Raw genomic sequence first — 12284 nt, forward strand, 5'->3', positions numbered from 1 at the left:
GCATTTATAAACTGGAGAATGTCCATAAAAGCACAGCCAGGTTAATGACAGGCTATGAGTTCATTTCACTTGAGGATAAGTTGAAGGATGAAGAACAGAAGACTCGGGGTGGGGGGGAAGGGGGGATGTGGGAGTTATCTTCAAATATTAGTACTGTCATATGGTAGAGAAAATAGATTTGTTTTATTTGACCCCAATAGTAGAAGAATGACTAATGAGTAAAAGTTGAAAAGAGGCAAATTTTACTTTATTTCATGTTTCCCATCTCTTGGTAGAGAGGGAATGAACTAGATTTGTGGAATGAGATATACATCTTCAGACATAACCAATGAGTGAATTTGTTTTGCTTGGCTATGTTTATATGTTCCAAGGGAAAGTTTAAAAAAATATTTACCCTGAACAGTTGGGGATGGAGTGAATGGGTAGAGTATAGTAAAAGGGAAATAGAAATAAGATAAGAATCAATGAATAATTTTTAAAAAAAGCAAAACCCAAAAGGTGCAGAAGGAAACTCTAAAGAGGTACAAACAGTGCAATGTTGAAATGACCTTATTAAACTTGAATTATTTTTTAAAAAACTGTATGTAACAAAGAATACATACTATACATTACAAAAGATCAGTTTCACAAAGATTCCTTTTTTTCATTTTCTAAGCATGTTGCAACATTCAAGTTTGTAGGTAATAAATAATAACAATAAATAATAAAAAGAAGCATTTTAAAAGATAGTGTAAATAAAATACTTAATCTCCCATTAATATGAAAGTTTCTTAAGAGTATGTGATGACAGAGAGATTATATCTTAAGATAATGTTTCTGGCCATTGGGCAAATCAGTCAAACTCTTTGTGCCTTAATTTCCTTGAGTATAAAAGAAGAGGCTGGAAACAGATCATAAAAAAGGGGGGGAAAGAGCCTGTATGTACCATAAAAAAAGTTTTAGAGGCTCTTTTTGTGGTGACAAGGAACAGAATTTGAAGGGAGTCCCCATCAATTTGGGAAGGCTGATTGTGATAGATTACTCTTTGCTATAAAAAAGAAATGACAAGTAGATGAATTTCAGAAACAAAACAAAAAAAATCTGAAAAGTCTTCTGTGAACTGATGTAAAGTGAACTGAGTATAGACAGGAGTACATTGTACACAGTTACAAGATCAGCTATGTGATGATCAACTATGAATGAGCTCTTCTCAGTCATAAAATGATCTAAGGCATTTCCAAAGGACTCATGATGGATAATGCTATCTATATTCAGAGAAAAAACAGATGGAGTCTGAATGCAGATTGACTCATATTATTTTCACTTTCTTATTCTTGTGTTTTTTTTCCCCTTTTAGTCTGTTTCTTCTTTCACAACATGGTTTATATGGAAATACATTTTATATGACTGCACATTAACTATATTAAATTATCATTTTAGGGAGGATGGGAGAAAATTTGAAACAAATTTTTAAAAATGAATATGTAAAATATTCTTTGTAATTGGAAAAAAATTGCTATTTTTTTTTAAATAGGAGATTAGATTAAGGCCCAACCAGGCTCTAAGGGCCCTACCAAGTCTAGATCTATTATCTAAGATTTTAAAAAAGTAATTTGGTAACAAGGAAGGGGAAGGCAGTAGACCTTCAGGGAATCATGAAAGGTTTCATATAGGAAGTAGCATTGGAGTTGCATTTCAAAGTAAAATAAAGATTCCAAGAGGGAGAAATGAGGGGAAAATGTTTGCCTGCACACTTAAATAAATAAATGAAACAAAATTATTCCCTCTTCTATATGGCAATTATAATATTTGAAGACAACATCCCCCACCCCCAAGTCTTTTGTTCTCTCTATCTTTCAGTCTGTCCTCATGTGAAATATATATATATATATTTATATAAATATATAATATATATAAATATTATATATATATATATATATATATATATATAATATATATATATATATATATATATAAATTCACATACACACACAGGTATGCAGAGACCTATACAAATGTGCAGAGACTAGGGCTATCTATCTATCTGTTTGTCTGCCTGTTTATCTGTCTGTCTATCTTTCTATCTCTCTAACTGTAAGTGTGCAGAGATAGAGGGAATAGCAAAAAGGCCAATTTGGCTGAGTCACAGACAGTTTTGAATTATTGGAAGTAGGAGGCTACAAATATATTTTTCTTCTTCCCAAAATTCTGGAGAAAAATACATTACTCTTTATGTTCAGATATATTAACTGAACTATCAGAAATATTATCCATGACTTAGACCATACACTGAAATTTTGTATGGATGGGATCTCTGAAATAAGCAGGATTAAAGGTGAGGCCAAATAACCTCTAGATGTGAGCCAAGCAACACTAAAATGAGACAGTGCCCCCCTCCCCAAATTTCTCATTGTGATTCTAATTTTTTAAAAATTTTTTTAGGTTTTTTTGTTTTTTTTTTTTTGCAAGGCAAATGGGGTTAAGTGGCTTTCCGAAGGCCACACAGCTAGGTAATTATTAAGTGTCTGAGACCACATTTGAACTCAGGTACTCCTGACTCCAGGGCTGGTGCTCTATCCACTGCACCACCTAGCTGCCCCTGTGATTCTAACTTTTTGACAGTGCTTCCTAATTTAAAAGCTTGAGGACTTGTGTTAAAATCTCAAATCTGCTTCTGTTTTCATAATGACCATGATTAAGCTTTTGGAGTCTTCATTTTCTTCATCTTTAGATGAAGAATCAGACTAAATGAACCCAAAAGTCCCTTCTAGCTCCAACTTTGATTCAGTGGTCTCATGTTTGTTTATGCAAGTTGCCTTATCCTTTCTCAATGATGTGTTGTTTGTTTTGTTTTCCTCTTGAATACCTTAGCTTTGTGGATGATAGATTTTTTTCTGTTCTAAAGATGCCTGGATTTAAAGCTCAAGGCAACTCTTTTTAAGATCTATTCCAAACTTGTAATTCTGTGATTTCGAAAGTCATTATTTAAAGAGTACAAATTGTACCTTCCAGTAAAGTACTGACAGCAGGACACTGAAGGGATATAGGTGCATGAGGTCATGAAAAAATATTCATGATTAATCATAGAAATAATCTGTGATTGAAATGAATGAAAAACTCATAGTTTATCCCTTGTGCATATTGTATGTTTAGGAGATATTCTCTCTGCTCTGGTCCATTTTTCACACAACCCACTGGAGGAGGGTGGTAGAATCCAGGAGATTGAAACTTCATAATATCTATTATATTACATGATTTTTCAACTTAAACAAATGTTCCCCCACTAATATCCATTACATTAAAACTGATTTTCCCATCAATTGCCCTTGCCCACATTTTTATCCAAGCTTAGCAAGTTATTCTCCTTCACTTCTATACATCCATCACTCTCAGTATTATTTCGAATGTTTTACCTTTGCTTATCCTGCCGTCCCTTTCTTTTTTTTGTTTTTAGTTTTTTTCATGATTTATTTATTTATTTTCAAATTACTATAATAATTTGTTGTGAAAGTAAACATAACCCCCCCTTCTCCCACAAAGATAGAGAAACCTCAAGGAAAATACAGTGATAGAAAAAAAAGCGTGCTTCAGTCTGTGTTCAGATACCATCAACTGCCTCTGGATTGAGTTGCATTATTTAGAGTATGTCCATCAGAGAAGTTGCTTCAATATTTTCCCCACAGTTGCCATTGTTAACTGTATTTCCCTTCATTCTGTGCCTCTCCCAGTCCCATTTATTCTACTGTCTCTCTCCTTTTACCCTGTCCCTCCTCAAAAGTTGTATCTGACTACCCTCTCCCATGATCTTCCTTCTCTTCTCTCTAACATTCCCTATTCCCCTCCCCCCATTCCCTCTTCCCCTCTCCCATTCCCTCTTCTTTTTCCTCTAGGATAATATAGATTTCTGTACCCTATTGAGTGTGTATGTTACTTTTTCTCTGAGCCACTTCTAATGAGAATGAAGGCACACTCATCCCCCCCTCACCTCCCCCTTTTCCATTCTGTTGTAGAAGCTTTTTCCTGGCTCTTTTATATGAAATATCTTAACCCATTCTGTCTCTCCCTTTCTTCCAGTATATCCCTTTTCCACCCATTGGCTCCATCTTTATAATACATTATATCATTATATTCAACTCCATCTTTATAATATATTATATCTTTATATTCAGCTCCTTCCTGTGCCTTGTCTATGTATGCTCCTTCTAACTCTAATAAATGAGAAAGCTCATATGAGTTATCAATATCTTCTTGCCCTTCTTGTCCACACTCTCTCTGTGCTTCAAATGAGTCCTGTACTTGAAGGTCAAACTTTCTGTTCAGCTCTGGTTGTTTCAACAGGAAAGTTTGAAAGTCTCCTATTTCATTGAATATCCATCTATTCCTCTAGAAGAGGATGTTCAGTTTTGCTGGGTAGTTGATTCTCGATTGTAATTTAAGCTCTTTTTGTCTTCTGGAATATTATATTCCAAGCCCTACAAGTCCTTAATGTAAATGCTGCTAAATCCTGTATAATCCTTACTGTAGTGCCATAGTAATTGAATTGTTTCTCTTTGAATGCTTGTAATATTTCCTCTTTGACTTGGGAATTTGGCTACAATATTCCTGGTAGTTTTTATTTTGGGATCTCTTTCAGGAGGTGATCAGTAGATTCCTCAATTTCTATTTTATCCCCTGCTTCTAGAATATCAGGGCAATTTTCCTAGAAAATTTTCTGAAAAATGAAGTCTAGGATCTTTTCTTGGTCATTATCTATTCTAGATCTGTTTTCTGGGTTAGTTACTTTTCGAATGAGATGTCTCACATTTTCTTCTAGCTTTTCATTCTTTTGGTTTTTATTTATTGTTTCTTGATTTCTTATGAAGTCATCAGTTTCCCCTAGCTCCATTCTATATTTGAAGGAATTATTTTTTCCAGAGAGTTTTTGTATCTTCTTTTTCATCCAGCCAATTCTGCCTTTTAAGGCATTCTTCTCCTCATTAACCTTGTGGACTGCTTTCTCCATTTGACCTAAACTGATTTTTAATATGTTATTTTCTTTGGGGTTTTTTTGTGTCTTCTTCTCCAAGCTGCTGATTTGATTTTCATAATTTTCCTGCATCTCTCTCATTTTTTCTTCTCTACCTCCTTTGCTTTTCAAAACTTTTTTGAGCTCTTGCATAGTCTAAGACCAAATTCTATTTTTCTTGGAGGCTTTGGATACAGAAGCTTTGACTTAGTCATTTTATGAGTGTGTATTATGATTCACCATGGGACCAAAGTAATTTTCTATATTCAGATTCTTTTTCTTCTGTTGTTTGCTCATTTCCTCAGCCAATTACCTGATTTTAACATACTTCCAAAACTTGTGGGGGGGAGTTAGAAAAAGTTTAGAAAGTCAGAAATGCATAAAATTTACAAATAGTATTGTATAGTATCAACCCAAATTTGATGTTCTGACATTTTGAATTTCAAGTTTATAGTCTTCTCTGTTATTCTTTCAGTTTGGAAGTAGGATACTAGAGGTGGAAGCAACAGCAAGGATTTGTACCCTTTACTTTGTGCTCAATCTTAATGAGACTTTTCTTACCTTATGAGGAAGCTAGTTGGTATAGTAATAAGAGCATGGGTCCTAGAGTCAGGGAAACCTGAATTTAAATCTATTCAGATACTTCCTAGATGTGTGACCTAGGACAATTCATTTAATCCTGTTTACCTCAATTTCCTCATCTGTAAAATGAGCTGGAGAAGGAAATGACAAATTACTCCAAAATCTTTGCCAAGAAAACCCCAGTTAGGGTCATAAAGAGTTGAACATGACAGAAATGACTGAAAACAGTAAAGATATGCAGAGGCAGTTCTCAAGGGAAGATGCTCAGGCTATCTATAGACTTAAGAAAAAATGTTCCAAGTGGAGAAATGCAAATTAAAGTGACTGTGAGATTCTACCTTACTCTCATCAGAGTAGAAAAAATGACAAAAAAAGAAAATTATAAACATTGGAGGGACTGTGGGAAAGCAGAAACATTGATGTATTATTGATATACTTGTAAATGCTGAACTTGTGAAAGAGAACCATTCCAGAAGACAGTTTTAAATTATAAACAAAAACTTAATAAACAGTCTATGCCCTTTGACCAAGTCCTACCACTGCTAGGCCCGTATCCAAGAGAGAGCAAAAAAAGGAGAAATGTCTTTTATGTACAAAATTATTTATAGCAGGTCTTTTTGCAATAGCAAAAAACTAGAAAGTAAGAGGAGGCCCATCAGCTGAGGCCTGACTAATATTGTGGTGTAAGAATGTGATGGAATCCTATAAGAGAAAAAAAGCATGGCTTCAAGAAAACATGGAAAGACTTCTCTGATGTACCAGAAGTTATTTTATTATTTTTTATTAAGAATTTATACTATAACTGCAATAGCATTAAAGTGAACAATTTCTAGAATTTTTATTGTGATATTGAAGAATGACTTAAGAAAACCAAGACTATTTTATTTGTTCAATAACGGCACTATAAAAACAAATACCTTTGGAAAAGTATAAGAACTGTAATTATCAGTACTATGACCAATCAGGATTCTAGAGTTCAGATGATGAAGCATGCTTTTCATTACAGGAAGATGATGACTTTAGTTTGTCAAATGAGGTATGTATATTCTTGTACTTAGCTATTGAAGGAATTTGTTTTTACATAACTGCATTTTTGTTACAAAAAAAGTTGTTTTTCTTTTCTTTCCAGTGGAGTATGATGTTGTGAGGTGAGAAAAAAAGGTTCCTGTACATTTTTAAAAATGCATCAATAAAACTTTTTTTTGTTAAAAGATTATAGAATCATGGATTTGGAGTTAGAAAGAACATTAGAGGTCATCTACACTGTCCAGAAAAAGAATGGATGAAGCTGCCACAGTTTTCCTCAGTTCAAAAAAGAAGTTCGTTTTTAGTTCTTGCTCAGTGACCAGTTAAAAGGATCTTTATCACTTTGCCTTAAGATTAGCAAATTGTGAGAAGACCTTCCTTCTACATTTAAGTAAGTAAACTCTTCCCTAGGCAAAGAATAACAGCATATACTCCAAATACTCTGTCCTCATTGATCAATCCCTCCATTACACTGGTATAGTGCTTAGCATACCCATTGTGGAGTTCACATATACGTGAAGAAAATATGAGTGAAATGATAGATGAATACCTACATTCATAGAAATTCCAAAGGTGGAAGATATACGAGAAAGAAGGAAGGGAGAACATCATGTTAGAGTTGAGCTTGGAGTCAGGAAGACTGTAGTTTCAAAATTAATTCCAAATCTACTAGCTGTGATTTCCTGAACAAGTCACTTGACCTTGGTTTGCTTGGTTTCTTCGATTACAAAATGAAAACAATGGTAGTATTTACCTTTCAAGGTTGTTGTGAGGGTCAGATGAGTTTATTTATAAAGCATTTAACTCAATGCTTGGGCACACTTATAATTGCTTTTTTCCTTCCCTTCCTATTCAAATATATTCATTTCATAGATGAGGAAACTGAGATACATAGTTCTAACTTACTCAAGTTCATTCAGCTAGCAAATATCATATCCAGCATTTGAATTCAGGCTCCCTGACTCCAAATCCAGGGCACTGAACATAGTTTTATTTTGTGGAGTGGTTGTTTAAATTTAACATGAATAGGCTAAATAATATGTGAGTTATTTTATATTAACCATATTAACTCAAATAAATGGCTGAAATTGTTCAATGAATTTGAAATATTTAAACCCCTAGTACAATGCTAAATTCTTAAAAAAGTCTTCAATTACAATCCATTGAATCAAACTGAATTGAAAGTAACCTAGACACCATTTTGTTGTTTTCCCAGCAGTTGCTAAGAACTAAAAGCCTTTAGGTGCCATCTAGTGGAAATGAAGCAGCATATTTACAGGTTTTTCTTTTTCTTTTTTCCCCCTGGTAATTATTACTAATTTAAATAGCAGCAGATAAATAGAAGTTGTGACAGTTTCTTAGTCTCTTTAGTCAGATATCTTATAGATTTAATTTATCTGTAAAATCTTTTCCACCTCTAAATCTATGATCGAATGAGCCATTCATTAAAAAATTTTTAAAATTTCATTGGTTCTTTTTACTCTCTTTTTGTAAGAGGTCTCTTGCAACAAAGTAAATTAAGTAAAAAAAAGTGATTAACTATGACATAAATTTTAAAATAATGATCCCAAATAATTATTCAGTCATTTATTAACAGCGTTGGCATATTTATACTATGTTATGTTTTCCAAAACCTTTACATAATCCCTGCTCATTCCATTCACATAGTACAAACTTGTTTCTTAATATGTGACTTTTCACTTTTTTCAATAGTATACACTGCCTAGCATTCTCAATTTCCCCAAAATGACATCTAAACTTCCTTTATTCTTTATTTAAAGATGAAAAACTGTCAGTTTTCATCTCCATATATACATTAATTCTTTTTTAAGATTCCTTTAAAATGCCTGGATATACCCATTTAAATACAAATTCTTTAAAGTCCTTGTTCAAGGACTTACTGGACTTCTGCTGTAGTACAATATCTTTATATTTAATGAAAGAAAATATTTTCAGTTTACCAAAATTCTCATCTCTCTTAAACCTTAAAGTCAATTAAAATATGCTTTATCCATTATACTGATGAACAATTAATAATATTAGTATCTTTTAGAGTGAAATAGTGAAAATAGCATTGAACCTTGAGATACAACACCAGCTCTAATACTGACTTTTCTATATGTTAACTGTATGACCTAAGGGAAACCTCAGTTTTTTTCACAACAAATATGAGGTTGGGAGGAATTATAGTATAATGGGATAGAAAATTGATTGCAGAGTCAGGAAACCTGGATTGAAGTCCTGCCTCTACAGCATATTTGTTATCTTGGACAAATTACTTAACTACTCAGTCCCCCTAGCAGTTTTATGAAACTCAACTTAATACTTCATATGGATGAAACTATAGTTCCAGAACAAGAGAGAATAGACAATTTTTCATCAATGACTTGTTGAAACAGGGATATAATATAATCACGGCTTGCCATTTCCAAAGATAATAGATGATTAAGTGCCAAGATTGTGGTTCAAGCTTTACATGACAGAGCAGTTCAGGAAACAAATTAAGAGTCTGAGGAGTTGAGAAGATGTCACGAAAGGGGGATAGATCACATTGAGACAGGTAAAGAAGAGGGAGAAAGGCATTCAAATTATGGTTATTTGGATTCTTCAGGGATATCAGTTTCTCCCAAGGATACAATTATTTCCATGCTGATGATTTCCCAGTCCTAACCTTTCTCATATCTCCAAATGCCTAATGAATGTCTTGAATTTAATGTCCTATAGATATCTTAATCTTCACATGTTCACAACTGAAAGCATTATCTTTCTCCAAAATGAGATATCTAAAAAACTCTTAAACACAGCACCTAGGACATTCCTTATTTACTTATTCATTCTCAAACCTTTCCTTCTTCATGTATTCCCTATCATGTAGAGGGTATCACTATCTTTGTTGTCTAGAGGGTTTACAACCTTAGTGTCATCCTCTGTTCCTTATTCTCTCACTCTCTATAGCCAGTATGTTGTTAAATACTATTGTTTTTGCCTTTTTAATATCTCTTCTATAAAATACTTCTTTTTCCTCTGTCAGTGCCATCATAATGATGCAGGCCCTCATCATCTTATGTCTGGACTATTGCAGTAGCATATTGTTGGGGTCTCTTTGCCTCAAATTCTCCCTCACTTAAGCCCATCCTCCTTTCAGTTATGAAATTGATCAAATTAAAGTACAAGTCTATTTTATACTTCTTCCCTGAACTGTCCCTCCCCATTCAATCAACTAAAAATGGCTCCTAATCACCTCCAGAATTAAATACAAAATCATCTGTTTGGCATTCAGAGTTCTTCATACCCTCTCATCCATACCTTTTCAGTTTTTCTTACTTTTTCCTCCTCTTCATACTCCTCCTGTGTTCTAGTATGCTGATCTCCCTCCTGTTCCAAGCAGACTCTCCTCTTTCCCATCTCTACTTGTTGATTTCCCTGGTTTCTTTAAATTCCCAACTAAAATCCCAATCCCTCTTAATGCTAGTGCCTTCATCTATTTTTTATCTCCAATTTATCTCCAAATTGTGCCAAGTAGTATTTACACGAAGTTGTCTGTGTGTTATCAACCCGCCTTAGATGCTTCTTGAGAGTAGAAAATATCTTTTGCCTTTTTATGAATCCCTTTGTAGATTTGTAGAGTGACTGGCACTTAACAAATGTTTATTGAACAACTGATTTATGATTTTGTCAATGAATTAATCATCAGGAATTTATTAAGTGCCTACTATATTCCAGAAGCTATGTTGTATTCTGAATATACAAGCATAATAACTAAAACAACCCCTACTCACAAGAGCTAATATACATTGATGTGAGCATGTTTTCCATAGACACATAGCACTTCCTATTTGAGTAGACAATCTTACTTTGTTTGTTTTGTTTTGTTTTAGTTTTTGCAGGGCAATGGGGCTAAGTGGCTTGCCCAAGGCCCCACAGCTAGGTAATTATTAAGTGTCTGAGGTCGGATTTTAATTCAGGTACTCCTGACTCCAGGACTGGTGCTCTATCCACTGTGCCACCTAGCTGCCTCTTATTGAGTAGACAACCTTAAATTAGTTCAAGGAAAAAATTCGTTCAGGGATGAGGTTAATATTTGGACAACAGACATGTAGCTCTGTCACCATGTCAAGTTTACATATGTACAACTCTTTACAGTTTATAAAGCACTTGATTCAGAACTTTGTAAACTATATTATACAATCCCATTGTCATTATATTTTTGAGAAAACTTGGGTTCAGAAGTTCTTGGACATTGGCATTAACTTTTTATGACACTAGTGACCTTAACTATAGGACTTTTTGCCAGGCTCTGAAAATCCATCTGTTCAGATATTTGGATGAAGTGCTTAGTTAGATTAAAATGAAACAGTGTTTTCTAAGCTAGTATTTTATAGGCATAAATCTTGATCTTGGATTATTCCATCTGTGAGTACTGTAAATCCCAGAGAGGAAAAGGGAGATGTCCGTGAAAGTGATTAATTATTCTATTTGTCTCTTCAGTTCAGAACATCTTTATAAATCAAATTGTATTAAAACTATTTGGGGCTTGAAGGATGCTATATACAGCAGCAATTTCACACTCAAATTGTATTTCAAGTTCATATCACTCATCTTCTTGTCCCCAAAAGATCTAATTTTTTCCCCTTTTCAAAGACTTTTTAATCTGATCACATATTCCATTTAGCAAAGGATAAAGAGGCTACATATATGAATGACTTGAGAAAATCAGAAAGTAGCCCAGATTCTTTTTGGCTAAGGGCTTGATATCTCTGACCCTTTATTAGCTAATTTAGAAAGCTACTTCTGGGAAAGGATAAATTTAATATGTCTTTTCAGTCATTTTAATACCCTTAAGAACATGTTTATGTGTGAGGGGCCATATTCAAAATCCAACCTCTCTTAAGCAGGTCACTCTTGCGCTTTGAGGACCAAACTAGAAACAGTTGGAAACTTTATGGCTGGCAGGATTAATTTCTCATCTAAACAAACCTACATGAAAGACCACCCATTGATAAGAAAAACAGCTAACAACTTTGTATAAATAACTGATTTCAAATCGCAAACAGTTAAACCAGCAATTTTTAATTGTTACCACAAGTGGTTGGTTGTTAGGGATTGGGGATTGTATTTTTTTTAAAGTAAGAGATGGGATAGTTTTAAAAAGTATGTCTGGGACAATGTATCAGTCTTTAAACAGATGGTAGACTTAATTTGGAAAGAAAACCAGTCAAGATAAGTATCATGAACATAATTTGAGTAACATTGAAATAAACACCTAATTTGTTTTTATTATAGATCTAACATTCTGACTAGAATGTTTTGTTTTGTTTTAGTCTTGGATGTCAGTATGGGAAAGATCCTTGTCAGTAGAAAAAAACTGAAAAAAGGGGTCTGAACCTTCGCATAAACAGACATGTGTGAGTGTTTTGTTTTATTTTTGAAGGGGGAGTTGATTTTGTTCTTGGTCCTTTGACTAGTTTCATTTGATGCTACCCAAAGAGGCAGACAATCCATATTCCCATGGAGATATGCAGTCCCTTGCTACTTGGCACAATTCTTTCCTTTCAAGTTTTCTCAGTAGGAACTGGTTTTTGTGACATGATCAGAAAATAGAGAACAAGTAGACAAGGACATCGTTCAGATCATTTGTCCAACAAGTATTAACTGAGGAAATAGTCACTATGCTTGACATTGTGAAGTATTC

The 12284-nt window shown here is 33.8% G+C and overlaps 1 long non-coding RNA gene across 1 annotated transcript in view; it reads left to right on the forward strand.

Moving 5' to 3' along the window:
• Positions 1-1965: 1965 nt before the first annotated feature.
• The window catches only part of LOC141491471 (uncharacterized), a 31929-nt gene continuing 21610 nt past the window's right edge, over positions 1966-12284 (forward strand). Inside the window, exon 1 of the long non-coding RNA XR_012469617.1 lies at positions 1966-11997. This is a non-coding gene — a long non-coding RNA (uncharacterized LOC141491471). The remainder of the gene's footprint in view (positions 11998-12284) is intronic.

Source organism: Macrotis lagotis, chromosome 6, assembly GCF_037893015.1.
Source record: "Macrotis lagotis isolate mMagLag1 chromosome 6, bilby.v1.9.chrom.fasta, whole genome shotgun sequence".
In the NCBI taxonomy this organism is placed as follows: Eukaryota; Metazoa; Chordata; class Mammalia; order Peramelemorphia; family Peramelidae; genus Macrotis; species Macrotis lagotis.